Source organism: Nerophis ophidion, linkage group LG27, assembly GCF_033978795.1.
Source record: "Nerophis ophidion isolate RoL-2023_Sa linkage group LG27, RoL_Noph_v1.0, whole genome shotgun sequence".
Taxonomy (NCBI): Eukaryota; Metazoa; Chordata; class Actinopteri; order Syngnathiformes; family Syngnathidae; genus Nerophis; species Nerophis ophidion.
This window is the reverse complement of record NC_084637.1, coordinates 32,579,802-32,594,504: the sequence shown is the minus strand read 5'-3', so window position 1 is coordinate 32,594,504 and position 14,703 is coordinate 32,579,802. Positions and strand designations below refer to the sequence as shown.

At 41.4% G+C, this 14,703-nt stretch overlaps 1 protein-coding gene across 3 annotated transcripts in view; it reads right to left on the bottom strand.

The window, feature by feature from the left end:
• The window catches only part of LOC133544167 (interleukin-1 receptor accessory protein-like 1), a 573,629-nt gene that overhangs the window by 254,413 nt on the left and 304,513 nt on the right, over positions 1 to 14,703 (bottom strand). The gene's annotated exons all lie outside the window — the stretch shown is intronic.

The following is a 14,703-nucleotide window of genomic DNA, read 5'->3' as shown; positions in this document are numbered from 1 at the left end:
TTGAACTTTGCATCGATAACAGTCTGGATGGTTCGCTTCCCCTTTGGTCCAGATGACACGATGTCAAATATTTCCAAAAACAATTTGAAATGTGGACTCATCAGATCATAGAGCACTTTTCCACTTTGCATCAGTCCATCTAAGATGATCTCGGGCCCAGAGAAGGTGGTGGTGTTTCTGGATGTTGTTGATAAATGGCTTTCCTTTTAATAAGTAGAGATTTAACTTGCACTTAGAGATGTAGCGACCAACTGTATTTAGTGACAGTGGTTTTCTGAAGTGTTCCTGAGCCCATGTGGTGATATCCTTTAGAGATTGATGTTGATTTTTGATACGGTGCCGTCTGAGGGATCGAAGGTCACGGTCATTCAATGTTGGTTTCCGGCCATGCCGCTTACGTGGAGTGATTTTTCCAGATTCTCTGAACCTTTTGATGATATTATGGAGCGTAGATGTTGAAATCCCTAAATTTCTTGCAATTGCACTTTGAGAAAGGTTGTTCTTAAACTGTTTGACTATTTGCTCACGCAGTTGTGGACAAAGGGGTGTACCTCGCCCCATCCTTTCTTGTGAAAGACTGAGCATTTTTTGGGAAGCTGTTTTTATACCCAATCATGGCACCCACCTGTTCCCAATTAGCCTGCACACCTGTGGGATGTTCCAAATAAGTGTTTGATGAGCATTCCTCAACTTTATCAGTATTTATTGCCACCTTTCCCAACTTCTTTGTCACGTGTTGCTGGCATCAAATTCTAAAGTTAATGATTATTTGCAACAAAAAAAAAAGTTAATCTGATCCGCTTGAGATGGTTTCCTGTGGACGGGACTCTCACTGCTGTCTTGGAGCCACTATGGATTGAACTTTCACAGTATCATGTTAGACCCGCTCGACATCCATTGCTTTCGGTCCCCTAGAGGGGGGGGGTTGCCCACATCTGAGGTCCTCTCCAAGGTTTCTCATAGTCAGCATTGTCGCTGGCGTCCCACTGGATGTGAATTCTCCCTGCCCACTGGGTGTGAGTTTTCCTTGCCCTTTTGTGGGTTCTTCCGAGGATGTTGTAGTCGTAATGATTTGTGCAGTCCTTTGAGACATTTGTTATTTGGGGCTATATAAATAAACATTGATTGATTGATTGATTGATTGATTGATTGATCTAGTTAGTTACTATGGTCATCTAATTAGTTACTATGGCCATCTAATTAGTTACTATGGTCATCTAATTAGTTACTATGGTCATCTAATTAGTTACTATGGTCATCTAGTTAGTTACTATGGTCATCTAGTTAGTTACTATGGTCATCTAGTTAGTTACTATGGTCATCTAGTTAGTTACTATGGTCATCTAATTAGTTACTATGGTCATCTAATTAGTTACTATGGTCATCTAGTTAGTTACTATGGTCATCTAGTTAGTTACTATGGTCATCTAATTAGTTACTATGGTCATCTAGTTAGTTACTATGGTCATCTAGTTAGTTACTATGGTCATCTAGTTAGTTACTATGGTCATCTAATTAGTTACTATGGTCATCTAATTAGTTACTATGGTCATCTAGTTAGTTACTATGGTCATCTAGTTAGTTACTATGGTCATCTAATTAGTTACTATGGTCATCTAGTTAGTTACTATGGTCATCTAGTTAGTTACTATGGTCATCTAGTTAGTTACTATGGTCATCTAGTTAGTTACTATGGTCATCTAGTTAGTTACTATGGTCATCTAATTAGTTACTATGGTCATCTAATTAGTTACTATGGTCATCTAGTTAGTTACTATGGTCATCTAGTTAGTTACTATGGTCATCTAGTTAGTTACTATGGTCATCTAGTTAGTTACTATGGTCATCTAGTTAGTTACTATGGTCATCTAATTAGTTACTATGGTCATCTAGTTAGTTACTATGGTCATCTAGTTAGTTACTATGGTCATCTAATTAGTTACTATGGTCATCTAATTAGTTACTATGGTCATCTAGTTAGTTACTATGGTCATCTAGTTAGTTACTATGGTCATCTAATTAGTTACTATGGTAATGTAATTAGTTACTATGGTCATCTAATTAGTTACTATGGTCATCTAATTAGTTACTATGGTCATCTAGTTAGTTACTATGTTCATCTAGTTAGTTACTATGGTCATCTAATTAGTTACTAAGGTCATCTAATTAGTTACTATGGTCATGTAATTAGTTACTATGGTCATCTAATTAGTTACAATGGTCATCTAATTAGTTACTATGGTCATGTAATTAGTTACTATGGTCATCTAATTAGTTACAATGGTCATCTAATTAGTTACTATGGTCATCTAAATAGTTACTATGGTCATCTAGTTAGTTACTATGGTCATCTAGTTAGTTACTATGGTCATCTAATTGGCCCTAGTGTGTGAATGTGAGTGTGAATGTTGTCTGTCTATCTGTGTTGGCCCTGCGATGAGGTGGCGACTTGTCCAGGGTGTACCCCGCCTTCCGCCCGATTGTAACTGAGATAGGCGCCAGCGCCCCCCGCGACCCCGAAAGGGAATAAGCGGTATAAAATGGATGGATGGATGGGTAATGTAAGTCACAGCAGCTCAGACGAGGCACCAAGCAGTGTGGGCAGGAAGCGTTTCCACAGACGCGGAAGGAGATTTTCACAACAAAGTTCTAAAGCTTAGTGATATATCAGATTGTTGGTGGGTTTATTTTGTACTTTTAGCGTTCATATTTCACTGTTTGTTGCATTTTTGTTTGCGTTTCACTTGATTGTGAAATGTGTGGCTGGACAGGGGGTGTGACCTTCATATTTTGTCAATATTCAGTGTTTTATCCTACATAGAAAAATGTAAAATTCCATTATGTTTTAAGGCGGTCCGTCATAACATTTTTAGCATTCAATCAGACATTATTGTGAGGTTTTGTATTAGTGTTCATAAAAATAGATATACCGGCCCCCAGACAAATTTTTTTTCTCTAAATGTGGCTCCCCGAGTCACAATAATTGCCCAGGCCTGATTTAAACGATAAAATCTTAATGTAAGACCCAGTTCCCATCAATGTCCAACCCGAGGTAGAGGTAGCTTGTGCTCAAATGTCAAAGCCAGAACAAAATGTCTTGTCAAGCCTGAGCAAAATGTCCTCTTAATAAACCCCTCTGTGTGCAAGTCAAAATCATACAAAGGTTTGGAATCCAACTTTATTACCCAGCAGATAATTATTCCTGACACATTTCTCTATCTTGGGGAAGAGAAGAATCCGGCAGCCCGACTTAACTACTGAAAGGACGGCGAAGACGCCGATAGTAAAGATAAGGGCGTCTTTTCCAATGTTGCCAAGCCGGCGCGGGTTTAATTGGAGTAATCGCCATGGTAACCTGTGCTGCATGGCAACAGGTGCCTAAGTCTCTTGTCACGTTTACTTTTAATAAAACAGGACTGGGTAACGCTCAGTTATTTCGTCCATGCCTCTCTTCCTGTAGTCCAGCGCCAAGGAGCGGCAAAACCATCCATCCATCCATCTTCTTCCGCTTATCCGAGGTTAGGGTCGCGGGGGCAACAGCCTAAACAGGGAAACCCAGACTTCTCTTTCCCCAGCCACTTCGTCTAGCTCTTCCCAGGGGATCCCGAGGCGTTCCCAGGCCAGCCGGGAGACATAGTCTTCCCAACGTGTCCTGGGTCTTCCCCGTGGCCTCCTACCGGTTGGACGTGCCCTAAACACCTCCCTAGGGAGGCGTTCGGGTGGCATCCTGACCAGATGCCCGAACCACCTCATCTGGCTCCTCTCGATGTGAAGGAGCAGCGGCTTTACTTTGAGTTCCTCCCGGATGGCAGAGCTTCTCACCCTATCTCTAAGGGAGAGACCCGCCACACGGCGGAGGAAACTCATTTGGGCCGCTTGTACCCGTGATCTTATCCTTTCGGTCATGACCCAAAGCTCATGACCATAGGTGAGGATGGGAACGTAGATCAACCGGTAAATTGAGAGCTTTGCCTTCCGGCTCAGCTCCTTCTTCACCACAACGGATCGGTACAACGTCCGCATTACTGAAGACGCCGCACCGATCCGCCTGTCGATCTCACGATCCACTCTTCCCTCACTCGTGAACAAGACTCCTAGGTACTTGAACTCCTCCACTTGGGGCAGGGTCTCCTCCCCAACCCGGAGATGGCACTCCACCCTTTTCCGGGCAAGAACCATGGACTCGGACTTGGAGGTGCTGATTCTCATTCCGGTCGCTTCACACTCGGCTGCGAACCGATCCAGCGAGAGCTGAAGATCCCGGTCAGATGAAGCCATCAGGACCACATCATCTGCAAAAAGCAGAGACCTAATCATGCGGCCACCAAACCGGAACCCCTCAACGCCTTGACTGGGCCTAGAAATTCTGTCCATAAAAGTTATGAACAGAATGGGTGACAAAGGGCAGCCTTGGCGGAGTCCAATGTGTCCGATTTACCGCCGGCTATGCGGACCAAGTTCTGACACTGATCATACAGGGAGCGGACCGCCACAATAAGACAGTCCGATACCCCGTACTCTCTGAACACTCCCCACAGGACTTCCCGAGGGACTCGGTCCAATGCCTTGTCCAAGTCCACAAAGCACATGTAGACTGGTTGGGCAAACTCCCATGCACCCTCAAGAACCCTGCCGAGGGTATAGAGCTGGTCCACAGTTCCACGACCAGGACGAAAACCACACTGTTCCTCCTGAATCCGAGGTTGGACTATCCGAATAAACCTTACCGGGAAGGCTGAGGAGTGTGATCCCACGATAGTTGGAACAAAAGCGGCAAAACCTTCTTTTCTATTTATATTCCTGTGTCCCTACCTTGTGTACCATTTTTTTCTCTTCAAAATAAAAATGCTGTTGACAAATTGCGCTACTTAAGCCCCGATTTCTCATTAATTTACCAAAGCCCACCAACTTGTGTAATACCAACAATCACTATGGCGCCTGAAATCTGTCGCACAGGCCTCAAATTTAACCACGGCAATTACCTCCACCGCCCTATTATTTTCCGTAATGCCCATAAAAATGAACCAACATTTGCGACAACTCGCTGTGATTGCCCTCGGCTCCAGTGCCACTTAAGCACTTTGTCCAGTTTATATCTGCTGTGACAACTAAAAACACACAAGCCTCCACCAGGGGGCAGTGTAGCGTACCCGGATGTAAAACATCTTTTGCACAATCAGCCTTTTCATATAAAGCCATAAAGGAATGGAATAACCTCACAACAAACTTGAAAAGTCTAACAGATGACTCTTTATTTACAATTAAAGTTAAAAAGTGGCTTTGGAGCAATCAAAGCTGCTCACCCGCTCAATAAGGTGGCCACTATGTTTGACAGATCAACTTAATCCCTTCATTGGCTTCCTGTTCCACTCAGAATTTAATTCAAAATCTCACTAACTAACCAGTGCCTCCATGGAAATTCCCCCCCTTTCTACCTCAAAGAACTGCTCACCCCCAAATCCTCCACACGACACCTCCGCTCCAAACAGGCTAACTTCCTCCAACCTCCACGGACAAAGCTACGAACTATGGGAGACCGGACTTTCTGCTCCGCTGCTCCAAGTCCGTAGAACGCTCTCCCTGACCACCTGAGGGTACCTCAGACTGTGAATGCTTTAAAAAAAGGCTTAAAAACCCATCTCTTTAAAAAAAAACTTTTTATTGACATGCATGCTTGTTCTAGCTATTGAGATGTTTCTAGTTTTATATTTTATTAATTTTTATTATCTTTTTATTATTATTATTATTATTTTTTACACTGTGGCACTTTAAGGTTGTTTGCTCAAGTGCTTTTCTTTTTTTTTTTACAAATGAAATGTATTGTTATTATCATTATTATTAATGTGTATTATATTTATCCATGACTGCATTTTTGTCGTAAATTGTGAGGTTTGTGTGTTAATGATAATGGCCCCCGCTTGCTCTGATTCTTTAGAGTGCGGCTCTCAGTGGAAAAAGTTTGGACACCCCTTGTGTTTGATATATATACCTCTCGTTCAATATATATACCTCTGTTATAGCTGCTCACACGGTCAATAAGGTGGCCACTACGTTTGACGGATCAACTTAATGTGTATTATATTTATCCATGACTGCATTTTTATCGTAAATTGTGAGGTGTGTCTGTTAAAATCATGATTGTTTTTACAAATGATGACAGATGTGAACAAGGGCATGTAAATGAGGTGTGGTTGCATTGTATATTAAGTATGTGTCCATGAAAAAACATTTTATGACTTTTCTTAATTTGATTACGCGATATGGTATGATTTTATTGTCATAATTTTATTGCATGATTTTTGTATCTCTTTAATTTAGGTAGCCAGGGACTGCAGATGGAAATGAGCTATTTAGCTATAATCTGAGCTTAATGTTTCTGTGCATTGTCCCTTTAAATAAAGACTAAACAATAAACAATATAGTGGTCAACGGCATGATGATAAGTTTCCTTTTTAATATTCCGAACCCCTATCATTAATTAATGCATGATAGTTTACCCCAGGGGTGCCCACACTTTTTCTGCAGGCGAGCTACTTTTCAATTGACCAACTCGAGGGGATCTACCTCATTTATATATATCATTTATATTTATTTATTTATGAAAGAGACATTTTTGTAAACAAGTTAAATGTGTTTAATGATAATACAAGCATGTGTAACACATATAGATGTCTTTCTTTCACAAAGACAAGAATATAAGTTGGTGTATTACCTGATTCTGATGACTTGTATTGATTGGAATCAGACAGTAATGATGATAACGCCCACATTTTCAAATGGAGGAGAAAAAAAGTTGTCCTTTCTGTACAATACCACATGAAAGTGGTTGTTTTTTGGCATCTAATTCATCCAGCTTCCATACACTTTACAAGAAAAAACATTGGCGGCAAATTCCGTAGCTTGCTTGATTGACATTCACGGCACCCGAGGGTCTTGTGAGATGACGCTGACTGCTGCCGGTTCATTATTATGAAAAAATGACAGAGAGGAAGGCGAGAAACACTTTTTATTTCAACAGACTTTCGCGCCGTCCCTTCCGTCGAAACTCTAAAGGCCGACTGCACATTTCCTATCTTCACAATAAAAGCCCTGCTTCATGCTGCCTGCGCTAACAAAATAAGAGTCTCGGAAAGCTGGCGTGCACAAGTGATGTGCACGCCAGCTTTCTGAGGGATCGGTTGTGCACACCAGTTTTCCGAGACTCTGTATTTAGTTAGCGCAGGCAGCATGAAGCAGGGCTTTTATTGTGAAGATAGGAAATGTGCAGTCGGCCTTTAGAGTTTTGACGGAAGGTACGGCGCGAGAGTCTGTTGAAATAAAAAGTGTTTCTCGCCTTCCTCTTGGTCATATTTTCATAATAATGATCTTGCAGCAGCCAGCGTCATCTCACAAGACCCTCCGGTACCGTGAATGTCATTTAAGTGACGTCTTGGTGAAGATTGATGATCACTCATTTTTAGGTCTATCTTTTTTTTTAAAGCCTGGCTGGAGATCGACTGACACACCCCCCGCGGTCGACTGGTAGCTCGCGATCGACGTAATGGGCACCCCTGGTTTACACGGATTTAGGCGCATGCACACTAGCGTCATGTGGTTCTTTAGTCATGACGGACTAACAGGTTAATTTCGTGTCACACTAAGGGTGGACGTGTAAACAACACCAACACTCTCATAAACATGTGCCATATAGTGACAACACACTAAACAACAATGCCAATTACATTTCGGGAGGATATTTGTACCTCAACACAACACATTCCTTGCAGCATCAACTCTTTCGGAACGCTCCAGACATTTCCCCTCGGATGGAGACAGGTGTGGACAATATTGGAGACGCTTGTCCCCAGACAAAGTATACAGCGATATAGAAAAACTATATGATGTTGCTTTCATTTTGACAATACAGCGTCCATCAGCTGCTGTGAGTGAGAGTTAATGAGGTGAGGAAACACGCCGTCACTCCTGTTTTTTTGTTGTTGTTGACCAAAACTTTTATACTGAGCCACAAGAAGAACACATCCTGTTTATTAGACTTAACAACAAGAGCATGTATGAAAAAGTAAACGCCATGTTTTTTTTTTTTACATTACTTGTGTTTTTTCTTGTCACAAAGGTACTACTTTCAAAACCATTCGACATGTCATTTTGTTAATGTTTTATTGTGTATAGCTAATTCCGATACCACATATTTCTGTTCAAACTCTTAAAGGGGAACATTATCACAATTTCAAAAGGGTTAAAAACAATAAAAAACAGTTCCCAGTGGCTTCTTTTATTTTTCAAAGTTTTTTTCCAAATGTTACTGGTCCCGGAATAGCCCTAAATAAAGCTTTAAAGTGCCTTATTTTCGCTATCTTCGAATGTGAATTGTGAATTATATTTATATAGCGCTTTTCTCTAGTGACTCAAAGCGCTTTACATAGTGAAACCCAATATCTAAGTTACATTTAAAGCAGTGTGGGTGGCACTGGGAGCAGGTGGCTAAAGTGCCTTGCCCAAGGACACAACGGCAGTGACTAGGATGGCGGAAGCAGGAATCGAACCTGCAACCCTCAAGTTGCTGGCACGGCCGCTCTACCAACCGAGCTATGCCGAAACCACTATCCATTTCCCTGTGACGCCATACAGTGCTGCCAATACCAACAACACGGCGGTTACCACAGCAAGATATAGCGACATTAGCTCGGATTCAGACTCGGATTTCAGCGGCTTAAGCGATTCAACAGATTACGCATGTATCGAAACAGATGGTCAGAGTATGGAGGCAGATAGCTTGAAGAAGAAATTGAAGCTATTGACGCTATTCGGCCATAGCGTGGGTGTACCTAATGAAGTGGCCAATAGCATGGCTGCCTTATTAGCATCGCCGGTAAAATGTGCGGACCAAACGATTAGGACTTTCGCATCTTGTGACACTGGAGCAAATTAAATCCGTCGATTGGTAAGTGTTTGTTTCGCATTAAATGTGGGTATCTTGTTTCAAATGTATATACAGCTAGCGTGAATAGCATGCCAGCATCAATTAGCATAGCATGTTAGCATCGATTAGCTGGCAGTCATGCCGTGACCAAATATGTCTGATTAGCACATAAGTCAACAACATCAACAAAACTCAGCTTTGTGATTTCGTTGACTTAATGGTTGCAAATGCATCTGCAGGTTATCCATACATCTCTGTGCCATGTCTGTCTTAGCATCGCCGGTCAAATGTGAAGACACTTTGGTACATTCAATGGGGGTCTGGCGGCACATTTCTTGCCAGTGGTGCAACTTGAATCCCTCCCTGTTAGTGTTGTTACACCCTCCGACAACACACCGACGAGGCATGATGTCTCCAAGGTTCCAAAAAATAGTCGAAAAAACGAAAAATGACGGCTGAGACCCGGTGTTTGTAATGTGAAAATGAATATGGCGGGTGTGTTACCTCGGTGACGTCACGTTCTGACGTCATCGCTAAAAGACCGATAAACAGAAAGGCGTTTAATTCGCCAAAATTCACCCATTTAGAGTTCGGAAATCGGTTAAAAAAATATATGGTCTTTTTTCTGCAACATCAAGGTATATATTGACGATTGCATAGGTTTGGTGATAATGTTCCCCTTTAATGAAACTGTCCTGATACAGCATCTACATGTACATAACTTAAAGAATAAATAAATAAAAAAAAAACGCCTTGGCTGCTGCCCCCCCGACCCAAGACCTGATAAGCGTTAGCTAGCCGGCAGCCATCTTAACAAATATTTCACACGAGGGCGAAGCACAACTAATAAAATCAAAACCGGACCATTCATTGTCTTTACCGTAGCATCAAAAGTACAGTCAGGCACCATATGTAAGTGCCCAAAATAAACAATGTCGGACGGTTGTTTTTACGATATGCAGGCAAACGACAACTTTAAAACATGCCATCTTAGCTATGGCACCTGGCAGCCATCTTGGGACAGACGATCACAGCCCCTCCCCCACCAATGTTGGTGCGTGCGCAACAGCAGCAGACGGTCTTTGAAATGGTTTTCAGCGCAGCGGTTCTTTGAAGGCTAATAAAATCAAAACCGTAGCAGTGATTAAAACTATTTCATCAACTTTTAATCAGAAGGGTTCAATCTCTCATCTCTTGCTTATTTGAAGCCGAAACGACAAACGGCCTCAGAGGAGATAATGTTGGAAAAAAAGCTAAAAAATGTTAGCCAACTTTTGTATTGAAGGGGGAATTGCAAACTTTCCTGTTGATTTTAGCAGGGAGGTAAGAATGTATGAAATATAGGTCTAACTGAGACCTACATAGTGGTTTTTTGTTTCATGTTTCTACGACATTCCTACTGGAAGTTACATATAGTTTTGTCTGTTTTCTTCCTAGGGGGCGCTCGAGCGCAATTTTGAGTTTGATTTTTTGATTAGATCGCAATTTTCGCCAGTCCTGATGTGTGTGTCAAATTTGGTGAGTTTTGAAGCATGTTAAGAGGGTCAATTTACAGCTCAAAGAGGCGGCGGTATAATAAAGAATAATAATAAAACCTTAGAAAATCAATAGGGTCCTCTGTCCCAAAGGGACTTTCGGTCCCTAAAAATACTTCTATCAAAAGGTAAAAATAGAGATAAAGGCATCATTAAATGACAAACAGCCGACAAGTTCATAATAATATTGAATAATAAAAATATATATGTATGCATGCATGCTTTGGAGCCCCTGCGTGGAAAGTAAATAATGTTCACCCCGTGCATCGGTTGACGTGGGCTGGGTTGGGGGGGCGGGGTTTGGTGCTAGCGGGGTGTATAATATAGCCAGGAATAGTCACGGATGCATGGGATTGTGGGTATTTGTTCTGCTCCGTTTATGTTGCGTTACTGTGAGGGTGTTCTACCGAAATGTGTCCTAAAATATGAGCCCTCCTTTAAGGCAACACTTGCCTCGACCTTAAAAAGTTCAAATCCGACAATTCCTTGTCTAATATACTGTGGTGTCCTTTAAAATGCTTTTAGTAGCCGTGTACTTCCACTGTGTGACAAGGAGACAATTAGTTCAGTTGATCAGAGGACAAGTCGTACAAATTCTCTTCTTTCGCCACATAAATAATAAACACCTTCATTAATTTGGTGGCACCGAAAACACTATTTGTCTTTTAGGTACCATTGAAACTAATTTAGAAACAAATAAATGCCAGTGTGTGCCCTCTGACAAGCCCTACAGTGAAGGTTGCTGCCCTATGTGAGTCTCGCTGTTGCCATGACAATAAAAAGTCTGCACTCACCAGCTTATTTAAGATCTCGTGAATCGGTTAATGGACGATAAACACTTTAAAGTAAAAGCTAAGACAGCAACTGGCAGAGATGGTTTAATATAGTATGTCCTAATTTCGAGATGTACGCATACTTGCCAACCTTGAGACCTCCGATTTCGGGAGGTGGGGGTGCGGGTAATTCACCAAATCGAGTATTTCATATACATATACATATATATATATATATATATATATATATATATATTTTTTTTTTTTTTATTATATATATATATATATATATATATATAAGTTACTGTTTCCTGGTATCCTGTTTCATGTCTCCTAGTTCCTGGTTTGTGTTCTTTTCGTTGTTTTTGAAGATTAAATAATGTTTTCCCGCACAATGCCTGCCGCCTTCTCTGCATATTGGGATTTGTCACAAACACAATGTGACATAATAATCCAGCACTGACTGGAGGAGAAAACAGGTCTAAATAGTTTCTGGCTGATTGACACCAGGTGTGGCCAGGTGCCAATCAGCCGCAGCTGAGGGGACACATCAATCAGGGGAGACGAACAGGAAACAGAACCAAATTAAGAGTGCTGACGGTAACTAAAGACAGGAAACAAAGACAAATGCAGAGGAAAAACTAAGACATAAACCAAACTGTCAGGGACAAGCCTGATAGTATTGGAGGTCGTAGAGTCGTCACCATCTGGTATCGCCACTTCTGGTCGCTTTAGGGCGCTTGAAACCAAGGCATGTCCAGACAGAATGGTGCGTTTAGCACATAGTCCCGTTCATTTTACAAAAAAGGAGTTAATACAATTATATGCAGAGTGGCGTTTCTCTGGCAGCCAGTTGGATGGATTTGGCTTGGTGTGGAGGTATGATTGAAGATAGTAATTAGAGCATTCAGCAGCTTGAGAGCATGTATAGTCTGAGTGCTCTTAGCGGTAAAAACTCGCCAGCGGCCTCCAATGTTCTGTCACGTCTTTTCTTATAAAAGTACAGCTTTAACGATATGAAACTTTACTAGCACAGTTATTGTGGCCAAAATGATTACGGTTATTAATTTTATAAATGAATTGTTGAACATGCTCACAAAGTATTTACACACGTTGTTCAGTTTTTTTTTTTTTACCGTAAAACAAACCACGCTTCAGTGAGGCCAGCTGGAGAGAAACTTTAAAAAAAGGGGTACCAATAACCCATGTTGAGATCTCAAGTACTGTAAGTCTGCAAGGATTTTTTGATTGAATCAATAACTAACTCTAATTTGAAAAACAATCTTTTATTTTGTTGTTTACATGATTTGTTTAATGAAATATGTGGCGGAAACAGGGGCTCAAAGAAAAACAACAGCAAAGTTGGAAAGAGAGCAAAGGGCCCAAAGAAAACAACATACTATATTTCCTTGAATTGCCGCCGGGTATAAAAATATGCGCTTGCCTAAAATTACTGCCGGATCAAACTCGCTTCACAAAATATTGTTTTTATTAGCGCATGTCTAGAATTTCCACCGGGTCAAACTCGTCACGTCACGAGTGACACTTCACCTGTCATTCATTTTCAAAATGGAGGAGGCTGATTTAAATCATTTGAAATCACGTAAAGGGAAGAAGATTAAGAGCTATTCAGTAGGATTTAAAGTCCTAACTATTGAATATGCTAAAAAGAACAGTAAGCAGCTATGTTTTATTAATATACCGTAGCTGCGTGTGTCAAATATGAGTCATTGAATGACTCCCGTCTCCTGGTGGTAGAGGGCGCTAGTGATCCTTCTTGCGACTACTCGGCTGCAGAAGAAGTGACAACAAGCAGCAAGAGTGAGCAGCCATCGTTTATTTTTTCCTCTCGCTTGCACTTTTAACATGGAGGATTACATATCTAAAATAAAACCGTTTTCAAAACTGGACTTTCACTCGAAGCAGGAGGTAATAAAGGAAGATCTCCATCGAGACAGAGAGACTTTTAAAACTGAAGAAAGATAAGGAAGACTTCTATAAACAAGTTATCGATGCTTTTGATCAGAAGGAGCTGCGCATGGACTTCATTTATAAGTAAAGGTAAGACCATAATAACGTTTTTTGTAATTAAATGTGCTTTTCATGATGGTATCCTTACATCACACTCAAATTTATAAGCGCAGGCCTAAATTTACCGCATCCCTTTGGTAAGCGCCGTAGTGAGAAGAGGTTTTAAATTAATTCAAGGAAATACGATATGTTTTCTTCCTTCTTTATCATGCATTTTCGGCAGGTGCGACTTATACTCAGAAAAATACGGTACATTTCGTAAAATTTCCCGACTGTGACTTTTAGATAGAGAGCCGTAGCGTCCCTTATGCCTTGTACAGGGGTGCCCATTACGTCGATCGCGAGCTACCAGTCGACCGCGGGGGGTGTGTCAGTCGATCTCCAGCCAGGCTTTTAAAAAAAATAGACTTAAAAATGAGTGATCATCAATCTTCACCAAGACGTCACTTAAATGACATTCACGGTACCGGAGGGTCTTGTGAGATGACGCTGGCTGCTGCAAGATCATTATTATGAAAATATGACCGAGAGGAAGGCGAGAAACACTTTTTATTTCAACAGACTCTCGCGCCGTACCTTCCGTCAAAACTCTAAAGGCCGACTGCACATTTCCTATCTTCACAATAAAAGCCCGGCTTCATGCTGCCTGCGCTAACTAAATACAGAGTCTCGGAAAACTGGCGTGCACAAGCGATCCCTCAGAAAGCTGGCGTGCACATCACTAGTGCACGCCAGCTTTCTGAGACTCTTATTTTGTTAGCGCAGGCAGCATGAAGCAGGGCTTTTATTGTGAAGATAGGAAAAGTGCAGTCGGCCTTTAGAGTTTTGACGGAAGGGAGGGCGCGAAAGTCTATTGAAATAAAAAGTGTTTCTCGCCTTCCTCTCGGTCATTTTTTCATAATAATGAACTGGCAGCAGCCAGCGTCATCTCACAAGACCCTCGGGTGCCGGGAATGTCAATCAAGCAAGCTACGGAATTTGCCGCCAATGTTTTTCTTGTAAAGTGTATGGAAGCTGGATGAATTAGATGCCAAAAACCAACCACTTTCATGTGGTATTGTACAGAAAGGACAACTTTTTTTCTCCTCCATTTGAAAATGTGGGCGTTATCATCATTACTGTCTGATTCCAATCAATGCAAGTCATCAGAATCAGGTAATACACCAACTTATATTCTTGTCTTCGTGAAAGAAAGACATCTATATGTGTTACACATGCTTGTATTATCATTAAACACATTTAACTTGTTTACAAAAATGTCTCTTTCATAAATAAATAAATATAAATGATATATATAAATGAGGTAGATCCCCTCGAGTTGGTCAATTGAAAAGTAGCTCGCCTGCAGAAAAAGTGTGGGCACCCCTGGCCTTGCACTTTGCATTTATTGACACTTTCCAGTGGGCTCCCTGACTCCCACCACCTCCTCCCTCACAGCCTCCAA